Source organism: Dermochelys coriacea, chromosome 8, assembly GCF_009764565.3.
Source record: "Dermochelys coriacea isolate rDerCor1 chromosome 8, rDerCor1.pri.v4, whole genome shotgun sequence".
NCBI lineage: Eukaryota > Metazoa > Chordata > Testudines > Dermochelyidae > Dermochelys > Dermochelys coriacea.
The window spans coordinates 16,998,193-17,014,762 of NC_050075.1; the positions used below are offsets into that span (position 1 = coordinate 16,998,193).

Below are 16,570 nucleotides of genomic sequence, written 5' to 3' on the forward strand. Positions count from 1 at the left end.
AAACACTGCTGTGACTCAGCTGCACCAGTGCAGCGCTTCTCACATCGGCTTAGTTAATCCACTCTGAGAGAGGCAATAGCTATGTCGATGGGAGAAGCCCTCCTGTCGACATAACTCTGTCTGCACCAGGGAGTAGATCAGTATATCTGCACCACTCGGGGTGTGGATTTTTCACACCCTTGAGCGACTTAGTTATACCAATGTAAGTTTATGGGTCCAGGTTTCAGCCATTTGTCAGTCTCATCCCCACCCCCAAATCCAAAGAAAACGAGTTAACTATGTCTACACTTAAAACACTAAGGGCCTCTCCCAACAGCACAGGTAGTCCACCTCTCCAGGAAGCGATAGCTAGGTTGACAGAAGAATTCTTCCACCTACCTAGCACTGTCTACTCTGGGGGTTAGGTCAGTACAGCTATCTCTCTCATGGACATGGATTTTTCACACCCCGAGTGATGTAGTTACACAGAAGTAAATTCCTAGTGTAGACCAGGCGTAAAGACTGTCTACAAAAAGAAAAAAAAGAGGGGACGGGGGAAACTGGTGTGTGGCAGAAAGTAATGTGTATGTTATGCAATAAATGGGGAGCAGCACTCTGGGAGTCCTGACATACCCTTACAGTTGTTACAAGAGCTATCAGTCTCTGCTTGGAGTCTGATGGAGAACAGAAAAGCTTATTAAAAATACCTAAGCAAGGTTTGATTGGATAGTGCACTTGTCTGGCTATGCCAGAAGGAGGACAGAAGGCACTGGATATGGATTAATTAGGCCACAATTTTATTCCTAAATATCTGGGAATATGCAGCAGATAAAATCGTACAATGCAGGTAATTCCATAATCATTTACATATGCTCAAGGAGCTGCCGACAACCCTTCCCCATTACCCATCCTGGTCCCCCAGCATCCCACTGCTGCCTCTCCCAACCCTTAAATGAGGATTATGGGAGGCTATAAAGGAGGTGTGGGGTTGACTCCTTGCCATACCAGTCAGAGGAGCCACAAATCCCCCATCATCACACCATTTCCAGTCCTTTAAAGAATCTCCCTTTTAAATCCCTTCCCAATCTATTTTAGCTGATCACCATATCCAATCCCTACTAAGTACCTGCACTGGACATCTGCCCCAAGCTTACATAATGAATTGCAAGATCACAGCCTAACCCTCCTTTCATTCTTTGCCCCTGCCCCTCAAACCCCAACCCTTGCCATGGCCAATATGGCAGTGAAGAAAAAATTCTTTCTCAGCCCCCCAAGAAAGGAGTGACTAGCAAAATGCCCAAAGCAAATCGTAACAAAAACCTGGTGTTTCAAATACTTCCATGTGCAGGAGGGCGGGTGCTGCACAGCCTGTTCAGGTGAAAAGAGGGCTTTCACTGTCCAGACATAGACATAAATAGTCCTCCTCTCTCTGATCACCTGCTGGTGGGATGGATCAGTGTCCCCACATGGACCTGGGATGCAGCTGCCTCCATGTTGCAATTAACTCACTAGTTCTCTAGCTGTCCTTAAAGGGGGCAACACACCTTCTGCTCTCTAATCACCCTTAAAGGAGCAACAATTGTCCCAACCGCTTAATGTGGGGTACGGTCATTCTGCCAAACTGGAAGGAGAGATGTTTAATAAACCAAAGTTTCCTAAAAGTATTTTTAAAGAAAAAATCATTTTAAGAAGCTCTAGGTTATGAACTGTGATGTACTGAATGCACACCTTCATGTGTAGATGATTAATAAAATATGAATTATTACACCGTAACTCAATTGATGTGTCACCACTTAGTTACAAAATATGGAAGATAAAATCATTTCCACTTCTATGGAATGACCATAAAGGACTGATCTGGGGCTCTGGCAGATCTGAAATCAGGCACTGTTTCTAGTTCTTGAATCTACATTATTTAACCTGCACTCCAGCAGTGAAATCCTGATCCCACTAAAGTCAATGCACCAATTATTTTAATGGGGCAGGTATTTCACTCCAGGATTTATTTTCTACTTATTTTACTTCCTTGAAAAGAATAAGCTAGAGGGTGTCTTCAACCCATGCCTATATGGCAGAACAATAAACCGTACACTTTCAATGGTCACTAACCTGCAACTGATTGGTATAATCCTATATTCATGTTTAATATGGGCGTTGGCAGATGGGGGAGCAGCTCCCTGAACAGGGATCCTGCCTCCTGAAGCTGAGGAGTGATGGGTGCGGATAGTGGGGGTTGGGGGGAGGGTAGGGAATTTGCAGAGCTTCCTGCAGCAGGGGGAGAAATCTGGGGGTAGGTCTGACCCGGTCCCGGATGCCATGCAAGGGAAGAGGAAGTCCCATCCTCCCCATCCCAGCCAGGACTAGCAGCTGAGCCTAGCACAGCATAGGAGCTACCTCCTGGGTCTTCCTCAGTCACCTGATCCACAGTGATTTACCTCTCTACTGGCTACCCTGGGCACCCAAAACATACTGCTGGGGAGGGTCACATGACCACCCTTGTGGCTTCCCTTTGCTTCCCCGTCAGAAAGTCATTTTTGACTCTGAGGTCTCAGAAAAGTTGAAAATAGATTTCTTCTGATGAAAGGCACAAAACCAAAGTAGCAATTTAAAAAATAAATATATATTTTAATATCACTGACACTATAACAGCTTGTCGCTCTTAAATTCTGATGTATGTTAAAAATTAATGTTTCAGCATCCCATTAACTTAAAAGTGAGACCTTGATAAACATAGGTTGATTCTGGAGGTCTTTAACATACAATTCAATACAGACAACCAAGAATGTAATTATTTGACAGAAATCTTCAATGTAAACATTTAAGAGAGTTTAAATTGGCTTTTAAAGTTTTTTTTCTCTTCTGGATTTTCACGTGAGAACTGCAGCGAATGATGCCTAAGAACTTGTGCAAATAGCCCTTTGGTTAACACTATATACTACCTAAAAAACGACCACTGGTCAGATAAATATATATCAGTATCCCGGGCCTAGTATGCTGTTTTCCAGTTCCTGTAGAAATGAAAGAATTCCCATAGAAACCTTTGTGGTAAAGTTAGAACAAACAGATGTACTGCCAAGGGACTTCTTCCCATTTTTTTGATCAAGGTAACATTGGATCTTCATGGAAAAGATAAAATAGGGAAAAAATATCTAGAAGGCTGAGTATGTGTGAGAGAAGGAGAAATAAATGCCTCATGTACTAAGCAGCATTTTAGAAACCATTCACCACAACACTGCTTTCTTAAACATTTATTTAAATAAAAGATTATAAACACCACTAGTGATGCAGAAACATGAAAGAAATGTATCTATCAAGAAACTGACATCCTCCCCTTCCTTCAGTCCATTAACTCATCTCCTCATAACTACCATTTTGATTTTAAAATCAACCATTGTGATTTCTCTATATAGCATACACTATACACACTAACTAGGTTTCTGATTTTGCAGAATTACTTTCCTAAGAGTCATCTGAGAGAGGTTGAGATGAAGTCAAAGCCTTGACATTCCAGCTACAGTGAGGACCTGAAGAGGACTAACAGAATTTAAATCTTCTGACACACCAGATATTCCAGCTGTGCTGATTCATTTCCCCGACATTGGGGTGTGGTTACTCCCAGAACACAACATTGATAACTGTATCAATTCTTGAAATACTTATGAACATTTTAGTAACTTAAACCAATGTTGTAACATAAATGGATTTCTCATTAAAGTGAAGAGAGTAAGAAATACTCTGTCATGAAGATCGTTGAAATAACCCATATATTAAACCATACAGTCTCTTATTACTTTAGGGTGCAATAGAATTTCCATTCTGATGCATGCACTGTCAAGATTTGTGAGACAAAGGCTGGAAAACCAAAAAGACAAACTCTGTCTCTCAATCTGCTGCACAGTGGAAAGGAAGTTTTGATTCTAACTTGAAATTATGGAACATGGTTATACCTCCTGTTTGCAAGTCAACAGATAGTTTTATTCACCCAGAACAGAGGATTTTTCACACCCAGCTTCACAATCATGCTGCAGCCTGCCTTTTCTTCTTTAGCTAGTAATAAATCCATTTCAGAACACCATAGTTGAATACTGGATGACCTTTCTGAATGAGAGAGCACCATGGAGAAATCCAAATATACCAACTCATACTAATATTTCTTTTTCTGTATTGGCTTCGCTCATCTGGAACACAGGTCACATCTAGCAGAGCCCACAAATCCCAAGTGGGACTACAATATTCAAAAAATTGGACCAAGCTGCCTTGGATTACAGCCTCAAGATTCTGCAACTAGTTGACACAGCTAAAAAAATACTGACACTTGAAGGAGTGGACTCACCGCCAGGTGGCAGCCTAGCAAAATCTCTTACTGCACAGGAAATGATCATTGCTTTGGCGGAATGTGGCTTGACTCCCAGCGAACTGAAGACGACTTTGGCTATGAACACTGGCAACCCTACTGACAACTTAGAGAAGGAGACTAAGGAGAGGGGTTCAAAATTAGAAGAAAAACAGCCAATGGAGAATCAAAATTAAGGCCTATGACTGGTATGAGACCTAGCGGCCAGGCTTAGCATTGCACAAAATTTAGAGGCCACCGCATCAGAACCTATCAATAGATTCCCTATATACACCACTGCTAACCTCTACCAATAATGCCAGACCCTCATGATTCTAAGTGTTGCTTCTCTCTCAAACTCCTTATGAAAGAATTTCAGTACTTGAGAAATAGGATAGGGCCCGCCTTGAGAAATAAAAAAGATACCCAGAAAGACAACTTTCCCCAAATTCAATTTAAATAATCCTCTCAGTATTTAAAATACTTTCAGGAACATTTTGATGACCTGGCACTCCAGGAATTTCCTCTCACATACAAGTTTTAAATTGCAGCTAGTCCAATACACCAAGAGCTACCAGCCCTAATGCTAGAGGATATGGAAGTCAGGAGCAGGAACAGGTCTCTGCCATCACAGTCAAAAACTGATACAAGACAGAGATACAAGACAATAAAAATCTTCAGCTACAGTCAGGAGCTATGGTGACCAGCAATCCTTTGACTGACTGGACCTTCCTCAGGACTTGACGTCAAAGGCAATGCTTACACATGGCCTTCCTTTCTAGTGGATGGAAAAAGATATCCTCATGGTCAGGAGCAAAAAACAGCAGATTTTTCCTTGAACCTGAATGCCACACTCCTGGATTTTCCTGCTGTGGCTGCAAACAAACAACAAAAGCCAAACAAACCACATTGCCTGAATCAGGGCATCATAGTTCTTAGTCCCAGACAGCCAGAAGTGTTCCTGCATAGTGAGAAGTGTCCTCCCCCTCTGGGGAACCCAAGCACTCTTCAGGAGAGGAGTGCCTGCCCTGAGCCTACGCCAATAGTGTATGAAGAGAAGAGCATCTCCTAGCTCTCAAGGTGGATAAATACAAGTTACCTCTCTCGACACTAGAGCTGATGAGACGGACAGGAAACAGAAGAAGCAAAGACCATGGGACCTGAAAGGGAATAGTGCCTCCTGTTGTCATCGCACCTGAAACCATTTCCTAGTAGTGCAGTCCTCTAAAGGAGGGAAACAAGTAATCATTATTACCCCCTCCACCTGCCTCTTCAAAAAGGCACCAGTTTAAGTCACCTCAACGGATTTCTCCTCTTGATAGGATGAAGTGCCTAGTCTGGTGATCCTGCACATTTCTACCATGTTATTTCAGAGGGTCTTTGAAAATCAGAAGCTCCCCTCAGCAGTAGAGGAGTAGAACGTTCAGAAGAAACTAGATAAGCAAAGCTAATTGCCACATGTGTTTGGTGAGAAAGGTGATGCAAAAATCTTCCCAGTTTAAATTGGTAGACCTACTCATTAATTGTCCTACATATTGATTAAAGACACAGGAATTGCCATATCAAGGCAGATCAGTGGTCCATTTAGTCTAGTTTCTCCTTTCCCACAACTGCCCATGCCAAGTGCTTCAGAGGAAGTGCAATTAATCCTGTATTAGGCAATTATAGAGTAGATTTTCCTGAAGTACAGATTCTTATAAACCTTCAAAAATTAGGTATTCGTTTAAGCCCTGAAGAAAGATTTGTTTAATCTGAGCCACATCTACATTCTTTGTTATAGCAAAAATACAAATTTCTGCAGAATTCATTTTTGATTAATTATCATAATACATAAAAACTAATATCAAAAGAGAACAGTTTTTTTGTTTTGAATGCAGAAGAATCATGAACTGGAATTCAAATAAAGGTTCAATTTATCATTGTAAACATTTTTATGTGTACGATTTCCATTTGCTTTCTCCAAGATATTAAAAAAAAAACTATGCAGGTTAAAACTATAAACTGGAGTCTTGACAGTGTTTAGGGGTGTACATAAATGATACTGCATTAAACTTCATGAATAACTGGTATCTATTATAAAACCAATATTATAAAACCAGTGCAGTTAACCATAAATCACAAATGTGCAGCTAACAGCAAGGCAGAAGACACTTTCTCAAAGGCATCAGTCCTTTGAGAGATACTGTGGTACCTATTTAAACCAGGGAGTTGCCAATTTTTAAAATGATCACATCCCTTTTATTCTAGATTGTTGTCCTTCCTTACATCAATTTAAGATCACCACCTGAAAGAGGTATTAACTGGCGTGCTAATTTCTAGAATAAAAATTACATCTATGTACTTTAAGTCCATTCTAACTAATAATGATCTCCAGTCTGTGTCTTGCAAATTCTTCGTCTTAACAAATGCTTAGCTTTACCTCCAATTTATGACACTCTTAAAATGCCATCTACGAAGTGCAAAGTGCATTTTTTAAATGCCTTTAAAAAATAATAGCTCACCTTTAAAAGATCATTTTGGTTTAAATATCATTGTTTTCATGGGTCCTCAAATAGGCAGATTATTTTGAGTGTATATTTTAAAGTACATTTCTGTGTGCCCCATACCAGCTACAAGTCCAATACTTAAACAATCAGAAGGTTAGTTCAATATCTCTGCAAGTCAGTGATCGGTAATGGAGGAAGCTGAAAAACTGCTTTTCATCCATGTGCTATTTATCTCAAGCTCTCCTGACGAATGACAACACTGGATATGTTTCAGAGTAGCAGCCGTGTTAGTCTGTATTCGCAAAAAGAAAAGGAGTACTTGTGGCACCTTAGAGACTGACAAATTTATTTGAGCATAAGCTTTCGTGAGCTACAGCTCACTTCATCGGATGCATTTGGTGGAAAATACAGAGGGGAGATTGATATACTCCCCTCTGTATTTTCTACCAAATGAATCCGATGAAGTGAGCTGTAGCTCACGAAAGCTTATGCTCAAATAAATTTGTCAGTCTCTAAGGTGCCACAAGTACTCCTTTTCTTTTTGCGAACACTGGATATATCTGCTGAAAGAGAGACCTCTAGTTAAGTGCTGGTATATTGGTGGCATTGAGAAACATGGGGAGGCTAACAATGTATGCTGAAATGGAGTTGAGATAAAATTAAGCTCTCAAGGATTCCACACACGGGTTCTTGGTGGAGAGAAGATGTTACCCACCAAAACATATTGGAATTTGTCCAAGAGACAATGAACCCGATGCTACAATGTCCACTCCTGATAAATCCTGAAGTGAGTTTGCAGCACCCTGTGACAGACTGGGGTGAAGACTGATGTCTGATATATCCAACAGTGTAATCATGGATGCTCATCCTCTGCCCATAACGATAAAGAGATCCACCACCAGTGCCACTAAAGCCACCGAGTGGCATATTCCATACTGTACAAAGAGTGTTGACAGCTGAAATCTGCCCTATCTAACAATGAACATTCTAGGAAGGACCATCAAGTCACAAACTATTAAAAACTGATTTTATAATCTTGACAAAAAAGACTAGGGTCAAATAAGTTACAAGAGCACAGAATTAAGTAATTTATTTTTGAGGAGCTGGGGGAATAATTATACAAGAACAGCCCGACTGGGTCAGAACAGTCCATCTACCACAGCTCGAGCTGTGAAATTGATAAGAATGACAGTAAAAAACAGCCAGCCAATGTAAATAACGCAGTGTCTACACAGACACTGTGTCGCTCTAATTACACTGACATAAGACCTATGCCTCTCATGGAAATGGAGCTATTATGTTGGTGTAGTATGGCACTTAGGGCTTGTCTACACTTACTGGAGGATCGATGCGTGGTGATCGATGCATCAGCGGTCGATTTAGTCCATTAAATCGACCTCGGATCACTCTCCTGTCAACTCCAGTACTCCACCTGAACAAGAAGTGCAAGGGGAGTCAATGGGAGAGCATCCCCCATCGACACAGCATAGTGTGGACCCCGTGGTAAGTAGATATAAGTACGTCAACTTCAGCTACGTTATTCACGTAGCAGAAGTTGCACAACTTAGACTGATCTCCCCGCATCGCATAAACGAGGCCTTACGTCGGTGGGAGCAAGGCTGTAGTTTAGACTCTTGACATAAGGCAGCTTACATCAACCCAATTCTGTAGGATAGATCAGGCTACATTAAAGTAATCATATCTACTTTTAGACAGTATTTATACATGTTAAATATTTCATCAGGAAAAAAATCAGTAAGTGGAATATCTGGTTTCCCAAGGCAAAACAAGAGCAAAACAGCAATATCCATCTCTAGGCAAATATCTAATACAAAAGAAAAAATAATCAAGGTCTATTTTTGTTGTTGCAAGTTTTAAAACCTCCTTTCTCTAGCACAGGCTGATACAGTGTTAGTTTTAATATACGATCATCAGAGTTTTCCATATATGCTTCACAGTTCCAATCAACATGTGACAAATCATTTTGTGGACAACTGGCCATTTCAACAGTAGCTTTCACATCTTGGTGAACAAATGAAGTTTTACATTTTTAAATTCTGCTTCTGATCATAAAACAGATTGAAAGTTAAGCCTCTACAAGGGACATTTTGTTATGAGACACAGTAATTGCTAAACAGTTAAAAGACAGAAACAGTGAGAAGGCTTATCCAAAACCCTTGGAGATTAAGTGCCTGTTACACATTTATATTTTTCCTGCTAAGGGTGCAACTGGAAGCATTATTTTTAACAGTTATGAATTAAGAGTTTAACCAATGAACGAACAGTTATCCTATCCAGACAGTATTTTATTAGCTGTAGCCAAACAAAGAATAACTAAAAGCATCTGTTTTTAAAAAGATGTCTTATTACCATTTGAAAAGTTGGAATCAAGAGTAATCTTTATAACAAGTTTGGAATTCAAAACTTGGGTCAGGATTCAGAGTTATTCAGAGTTTAAACTGACATGCTCACTAGGATAGGGGACAGGCCCTTTTCCTTCCCGGTGTAACTGACTTCTGCTTTTACTAGCAGACATGAGCTATCTAAATAATTAATAGTGTCACTAGTGGTTTAATTTTTTTTCAAGACAGACTCATATTTAACATATGCACAAGACATTAGCCAAAAATGTGTTCATTGAAAAATTATATTTAAACCATCACCAGCCATTCCTTGTGGTGTTTTTCTTGACACAAATATAACTAAAGTAGTACTGCCCTGAAGGAAAAAAGGGTGAAGCACTTAGCCAAACAGCACAAGAACCACATAATTTTTACTTTAATCTTCATCAGGGATGGTCCACTGGTGTTATTTCTCTGAAAAGCAACTGAATAGACCAGTGGTTCCCAAACTTGTTCCGCCGCTTGTGCAGGGAAAGCCCCTGGCGGGCCAGGCCAGTTTGTTTACCTGCAGTGTCTGCAGACTCGGCCGATTGCGGCTCCCACTGGCAGCGGTTCGCTGCTCCAGGCCAGTGGGGGCTTCTGGAAGCGGTGGCCAGTATGTCCCTTGGCCAGCGCCGCTTTCAGCAGCTCCCATTGGCCTGGAGCAATGAACCGCAGCCAGTGGGAGCTGCGATCGGCTGAACCTGAGGATGCGGCAAATAAACAAACCGGCTCGGCAGGGGCTTTTCCTGCACAAGTGGCGGAACAAATTTGGGAACCACTGGAATAGACTAAAAATAAATCTAAACAGAGACAAAACTGTAAGAGAAAGTGATTTTGCCCTAAAAGAGAAATACTAAATACTCTATGCTGTCGTACTCCATGTTAAGTGAGAAACAAGAGAGATGACTACTAGCTATTCTCAAATTTGTAGTTTTCTTTTTCGTTATGTGGAAGAGATGCTAGTTTATTCTCCTCTCAATGAGTACATGTCGTTCATTAGCTTTAATTTACTGTACCAGGAGAAGGTGCTGCTGAAACCAGGTATGCCAGCTTTATGACACCTGGGGATTCCCCAGGAAGACTCAGACAGTCTGTGCAGTGGGGCCTATCACAAAGGAACCACACTGGGGGCCAGGATCTGGCCTATAGCTTCCAAAACTCAGTGAAAGATACTTCAGAATATAAGTCCTACCTACTTTCAAAATAAAATACTGATTGGCATATTAATGGGTAATACTTTAGCAAAACGCAAATTCCACCACCCTTATGCACATTTGATAATATCTTTCTTCTGAGACTATTCTCAGAATAAGGTACTAGTCAACATGAATAAGAGTGGCAGAATCTGCCTCAGATTACTCAGGCATAAAATATACGAACGCTATGGGCTGACCTTATTCAAATTCATGTTTACTGTATACAAATTAACAGTACATTAAGTGTTTTAACTAAACATAATACCTTAAATTCTGCCTGTTACAAATGGTGCGGTTTTATACTGCATAATATTAACCAACACCACCAAAACTAGTTTTAGGCCCTCGTTTTAATGTGATTTAAAAATACTCTTCTTTATTAAAAAAAAAAAAAAAAAAAAAAAAAAAAGGTGAACCCAAAGACAATCACTCTGCTCATTTTCTGAGTAAGAGTGGAAGTAAAAAAAAACCCAGTATATTGAATGCCATATTATTTATTTTTAAATTAAGTCGAATGGTGTCAGGTGAGGCAAATTTGAAAAACTTCCCTGGACTTCTAGATGTTTTTCTGTAAGAGAATGTAAAAGAGGACTTTGTAATTCATACAAAAGTGATTAGTTAAGAATTTTAGATATGATCTTTTTAATTCTGCTGCAAATAGCACTAAATAATTGACAACTTATTTTTGGTTACTCTTAAATAAAGGGAAAATAAATCACAGTGATTTTAGAAATCCACATGTTATCTGAAGAATACACATGAAAAATTATAGGAAAAGTAGAGGCAGAGGCTTGTCTTCATCTATCAGACAATTAAATTGCAGCGTAAAAGGCAGCAATCTTTAATATATTAATTTTACACACACACTTGTAACTGCTGCTTCACACAATGTACTTATACAGTTTTTCAAAAAAATCAATAGGATTTGATTAAATTGTAGTTTCCCCAGCTGAAGAGTAAAACTAAGCAGTAAAAGTTCAATCTACTATTTAAAAATGATTAAAGTATAAACAACACAGCATGATCAGATTGTTTTCTATAATTAAAAGTAGGTTTAAACAGAGATCACTGTACTAGAAAATCATGTAGACTGTAACAAATCTAGTCAGGCCTATACAGCTTTTCATATAAACCTACCCAGCTCTCCTCCTAGTACAACTGGGTATTTCAAGCACAGGGAGATAAAAATGGATTAAATCTTGCATAACTGATCATTTAATGTAAATGCCCTGAGTTTCATAATATTTTAAGTCATGTGCTATAGAAAACATTCCTGATACAATCCCTTTTTGCCAAAAATGCCACACTATTTTTTAAAAATATAAATATAGTAGTATTCCACCAAATTCACATAATCAAGACAAAAACTGTAGTCCTAAAAGTATTCTCACACACTGCAATAAATCTATTCTTTCAACAAGTTTACTTCTGTATAAAAGGATACATTTCAGCATGTATGCCATACAACCAACACACTGCGAACTCAGTCATGTTACAGTTTCGCTGTATTCACTGAAGGAGCTAAATCAATAGTGGGTTTAGGTTTAAAAAATGAGGTGGGGAAGGATAATCTTTATCATCCATAAAGAATTAGCCAAAGGAACCTCACAAGTAGGAATGTCGTTCAAGTCTTTAAACTATTTAATTTCCCCCCTGATCCTCCCACCCCACACTTTTAGAATCTGTCCAACAGCCTACTTTCATTTTTAATTCAAACATCCCAGAATCTATGAGGCTGCTGACATCAATATCACCACAAATTAGCTCTGACACAGTGGAGTTCACCTATGCCTTCTATGAGAAAATAGTGAGTTGTGCTTAGATCCTGTGGATCATATTTTCCCCTATCAAGCACATCACTGTAAGTACTTGGATTTCTATATACTGCAGGCTATATAAATAAAATGTTGAAAACCCAGTGAGCCACCAAGTACTCAGTTAAAGATGTTTTTAGTTCTCTCTTTAGCACTAATTACTCTAACAGCCCCTCACATATTGTGAAACTACTTTCCTGAAACAATTAGCTTTGAAGAGTAAGGCAGCTAGCAGCAGAACCTAGGTACCAAAAAGACAGACAGCAGTTGATAGGTATAAGGGAGGAGGCAGAGAAAATTCATTTCAGAAGACTCGCTAGAGATCCACATGAGAACAGGTCAGTTTCTTTTTTTTTTTTCCCCCCTTACCTGAAGTCAGGTGATTCAGCCCTCTCCCAATTACTCCTTCCTTTTCCAATATCTACATGGATTTTTTTTGTTTTTGTTTGTTTGTTTTTGGAGGCAACACCTCTTGACTGCAACTGACCAGAGAAACTGTGCCTAATGAGATATACATTTCCATTTTTTCCTTCTTCGTTTATGGTCTTTGGCCTCTTTTCTCCTTTTTTACCTTTCCCATTACCCATTATCCCCTAATGTCTTCTAGCATTGGACATATTAGCAGATCCAGGGCATAACAACAAAAGCACTACCAACGTTAGGACCAGCAAGGCCTGAAAAAGTGTACACAACTTTCTAGCTCCAGGCCTACTACACAGGATGAAACACTAAACCATACTATGTCCCACAGAGCCGAATCTGCATCTGAGAGGAATAGCACAGTTATGTAGTGGATTTAATTGTAACATTGCCAATGTAATGGTTTTGGAAGTTAATTTTTTACTAGGGCAGGATGAACTATATGAAGTATTTATTAGTAGTTGTGCAGAAAGTTTCACTGGTATTTATGGCATATATTTGAACCAGTCACACATCACAAAATGCATTATTCAGTGAAGTTAACTGAAAAACATATTTAGTGAATACTATTCACCCAACCAAATACTATTACCTCAACCATGTTTAATACATTTCCCCCCAGATTTCACCTCCCTTTTTCTGTAAGAGACCAAGGTGCATCTTCTCAATTGCCTATATCCATTTCCTCTTTCTTTTCAACTGATTCCTCCACTTCAGCATGATTTCTGACTCTTCCACTGCAACTAATACCTACAGCTCATCTTTCTTGATGTTCAGAAATTTCATAAGCAGCAGAGGAGTGAAAGTGAGGAGAGATTAATAAGACTAGGACTTTTCAGCTTGGAAAAGAGACAACTAAGCGGAGAGATGATAGAGGTCTATAAAATCATGACCAGTGTGGAGAAAATAAATAAGGAAGTGTTATTTACTCCTTCTCAGAACACAAGAACTAGGGGTCACCAAATGAAATTAATAGGCAGCAGGTTTAAAACTAACAAAAGGAAATATTTCTTCACATAATGCACAGTCAACCTGTGGAACTCTTTGCCAGGGGATGGTGTGAAGGCCAAGATTATAACAGGGTTCAAAAAAGTACTAGATTCATTTATGGAGGATAGGTTCACTAATGGATATTAGCCATAATGGGCAGGAATGGTGTCCCTATCTTCTGTTTGCCAGAAGCTGGAAATGGGCAACTGGGGATGGAAGACTTGATGATTACCTGTTCTGTTCATTCCCTCTGAAGTACCTGGCACTGGCCACTGTTGGAAGACAGGATACTACTGGACTTTGGTCTGCCCCAGTACGGCCGTTCTTATGACTTGTCAGTTTTCCTGCTTCCGCAAGCCTTCTGAACATCAGTAGCTGAAAAGCTGCTGTGCTACAGCTTGGGAAGCTTTGAGGAGTAGCAGAAGCAAAGGAGCACACTGTCTGCAGGCTGAGGAATACAGTACTGCATCAGTTACACCCAGTTCACATTTGGAAGACTATTTTCATAACCATAAGGTTTAGAATTTTCTTAATTTAAAGTTAAGATTCTGCAGAAAACTGACAGCATTCACCTTCAAAAGCTTTATACTCAACATGGGCAAATGGACTTTTCCAAGTCCTGATTACCACTGATCCCCCTGTAAGAAAGTATACTAAGAGGTTGAAATATTTTTAAAATTGCCTTACACCAATTCAAGACTGCAAGCCTAGGGACCAAGTCAGCATTAAGTGTTTTCATTAAACAACATCATTAAATACCATTTGACCAGAAGAGAAGCTTAACTTTCCTTCCCACATATGTTTAATCAATACTTAACAGATTAACTATGCCACAAACAAAGAGGACCTGTCTACACAAGACCCTATGCCAGCATAACCCTCTAGTGAATCATAGAATATCAGGGTTGGAAGGGATCTCAGGAGGTCATCTAGTCCAACCCCCTGCTCAAAGCAGGACCAATCCCCAATTTTTGCCCCAGATCCCTAAATGGCCCTTCAAGGATTGAACTCAAAACCCTGGGTTTAGCAGGCCAATGCTCAAACCACTGAGCTATCCCTCCCCTACATGCAGCATACATCAATAGAAGGTGTTTGTCTGCCGGTGTAGGAACATCACCTCATCAAATGACATTAACTATGCCAAAAGAATCACTCTTCTGTCAGCATAGCTGCGGCTACACTGTAAAGTGAGCTGTAGCTCACGAAAGCTTATGCTCAAATAAATCTGTTAGTCTCTAAGGTGCCACAAGTACTCCTTTTCTTTTTGCGAATACAGACTAACACGGCTGCTACTCTGAAAACTGTGTTTTTTGTCGCACAGCTATGTCACTAGGGTTGTGTAGTCTTTTCACATCCATGACTGACAAAGTGATGCTGGTATAAGTTTTAAAAGTAGACCAAGCCATAGACTAAAATACTGACAAAGCACTTTTTTGGAACACAAGTTTAGCTATTCTCCTCTTCCACCCCATCAACATAGTAAGTACAGTCAAAATTCCAACCTTGATCTAAAGGAACCAGATTCTCTAGAAATAAGGAGAGTAAAAGCTTCTTGGCAACTATTTCTGTGACAGGTGACCAGCCTCGCTATATTTTTTTTACCTTTGGCAAGTCTTGTCTATAAAGTATCAATTTTTAAACCAGCAAAAGCTTGGACTACACACCTATGTCAACACTTAAGAAACAGAATTTCTATTATTTTAACAGCACTGTGCCTAAAACTCATTAGAGACTAAAGGACAATTTTAAAAAACAAAACAGTGAAACAGTCTCATTTTCAATTGAAAAACAAAACAAAACACAGTAAAGACCATATTTCTGGGAATGGATTCACAATTTTAGTAGTCTATTTAAAATCAGAGTAAGAAAGCATTTTATCCTTACCTCCCCCCAGACTGCATCTGGATGTTTGAGGTTTACTGACAAAAATCCAGCTACTGATTTCAAAAGTTCCCTTTCCCTTCTCTGTCTGAATTAAATTCATTTGGGGGGAAATTCCTCATCTCAAAGTACGAAGAAAAAAAGAGTTAATGACAGGTAAGGAAGTTCTGTGGGAAGTGAGAATGTCAGCACTTTTAAATAAACCATTTGTCATTTGAACAATGATGGATTACCAGTTTTGTTCTAAAGATGTCACTGGTCACGGCTAATGTCTGGCTACAACCCTATAGCTTTTTTCTGGCAGGGTGGATAACAAAAACGATAATTTATTTTAAAAAATTGATTTCTTATTAAATTAAATACAAGTTAATTTAACTATTTAAAATTAAATTTGAAAGTGACAACCTATATTAAGGCCTACATCTATTCAAATCATTTAAATTAAGTACAAAAAATATTAAGGAGTAGGTTTGCTGCCAAATTTTAAAGAAAGTCAGACCACTGAACTGGAACCAGAGTTTGCTGAAGTGCTAAATCAGCTTTCAACAGCAGTAGCCTCTTCTGCAGGTCCAGAGAGACTATTCAGTTTAATCAGCTAGTTCGATTCAATGACTAGTTCATGTAAAGTTAAGAAACCAACTGGGAGTTGAAAAAGCAGAAAAATGGTTTTCCTCTTCCAAACTATGAATAAAAACTAGGTGTGAGAGGATGAGCTCTACTAGTTTTAAAATCCTGAAGAACATGGTGATCAGAAACAATCAGTTTAGGTCACAAACTACAGATTATACTTTGTTTAATAAACCAGTTTGTTTTAAATGCATGTTGTTAAACTTTTTTTTCTTATGTATGTATGAACACTTTTAAGGTAGTTTTATTTAAAAAAAAAATTAAAATGCCACTTTAGGGCATTTTTAACTGAATTTGAATTTCCATCCAAATTAGCTTCTGTGATAGATGTGCATCCTCCTGGTTAGCAAAAAGCAGGATGGATAAAAATCAATGATTTTTTTTTTAATCAGATTTTTTTGATAAAATGCTTTTTGACAAAAAAAACCTATCTAAAGATAGTTTTAATTAAGATACATTA

At 39.0% G+C, this 16,570-nt stretch overlaps 1 protein-coding gene across 3 annotated transcripts in view; it reads right to left on the minus strand.

Moving 5' to 3' along the window:
- The window catches only part of NR3C1 (nuclear receptor subfamily 3 group C member 1), a 166,878-nt gene that overhangs the window by 141,618 nt on the left and 8,690 nt on the right, over positions 1–16,570 (minus strand). The gene's annotated exons all lie outside the window — the stretch shown is intronic.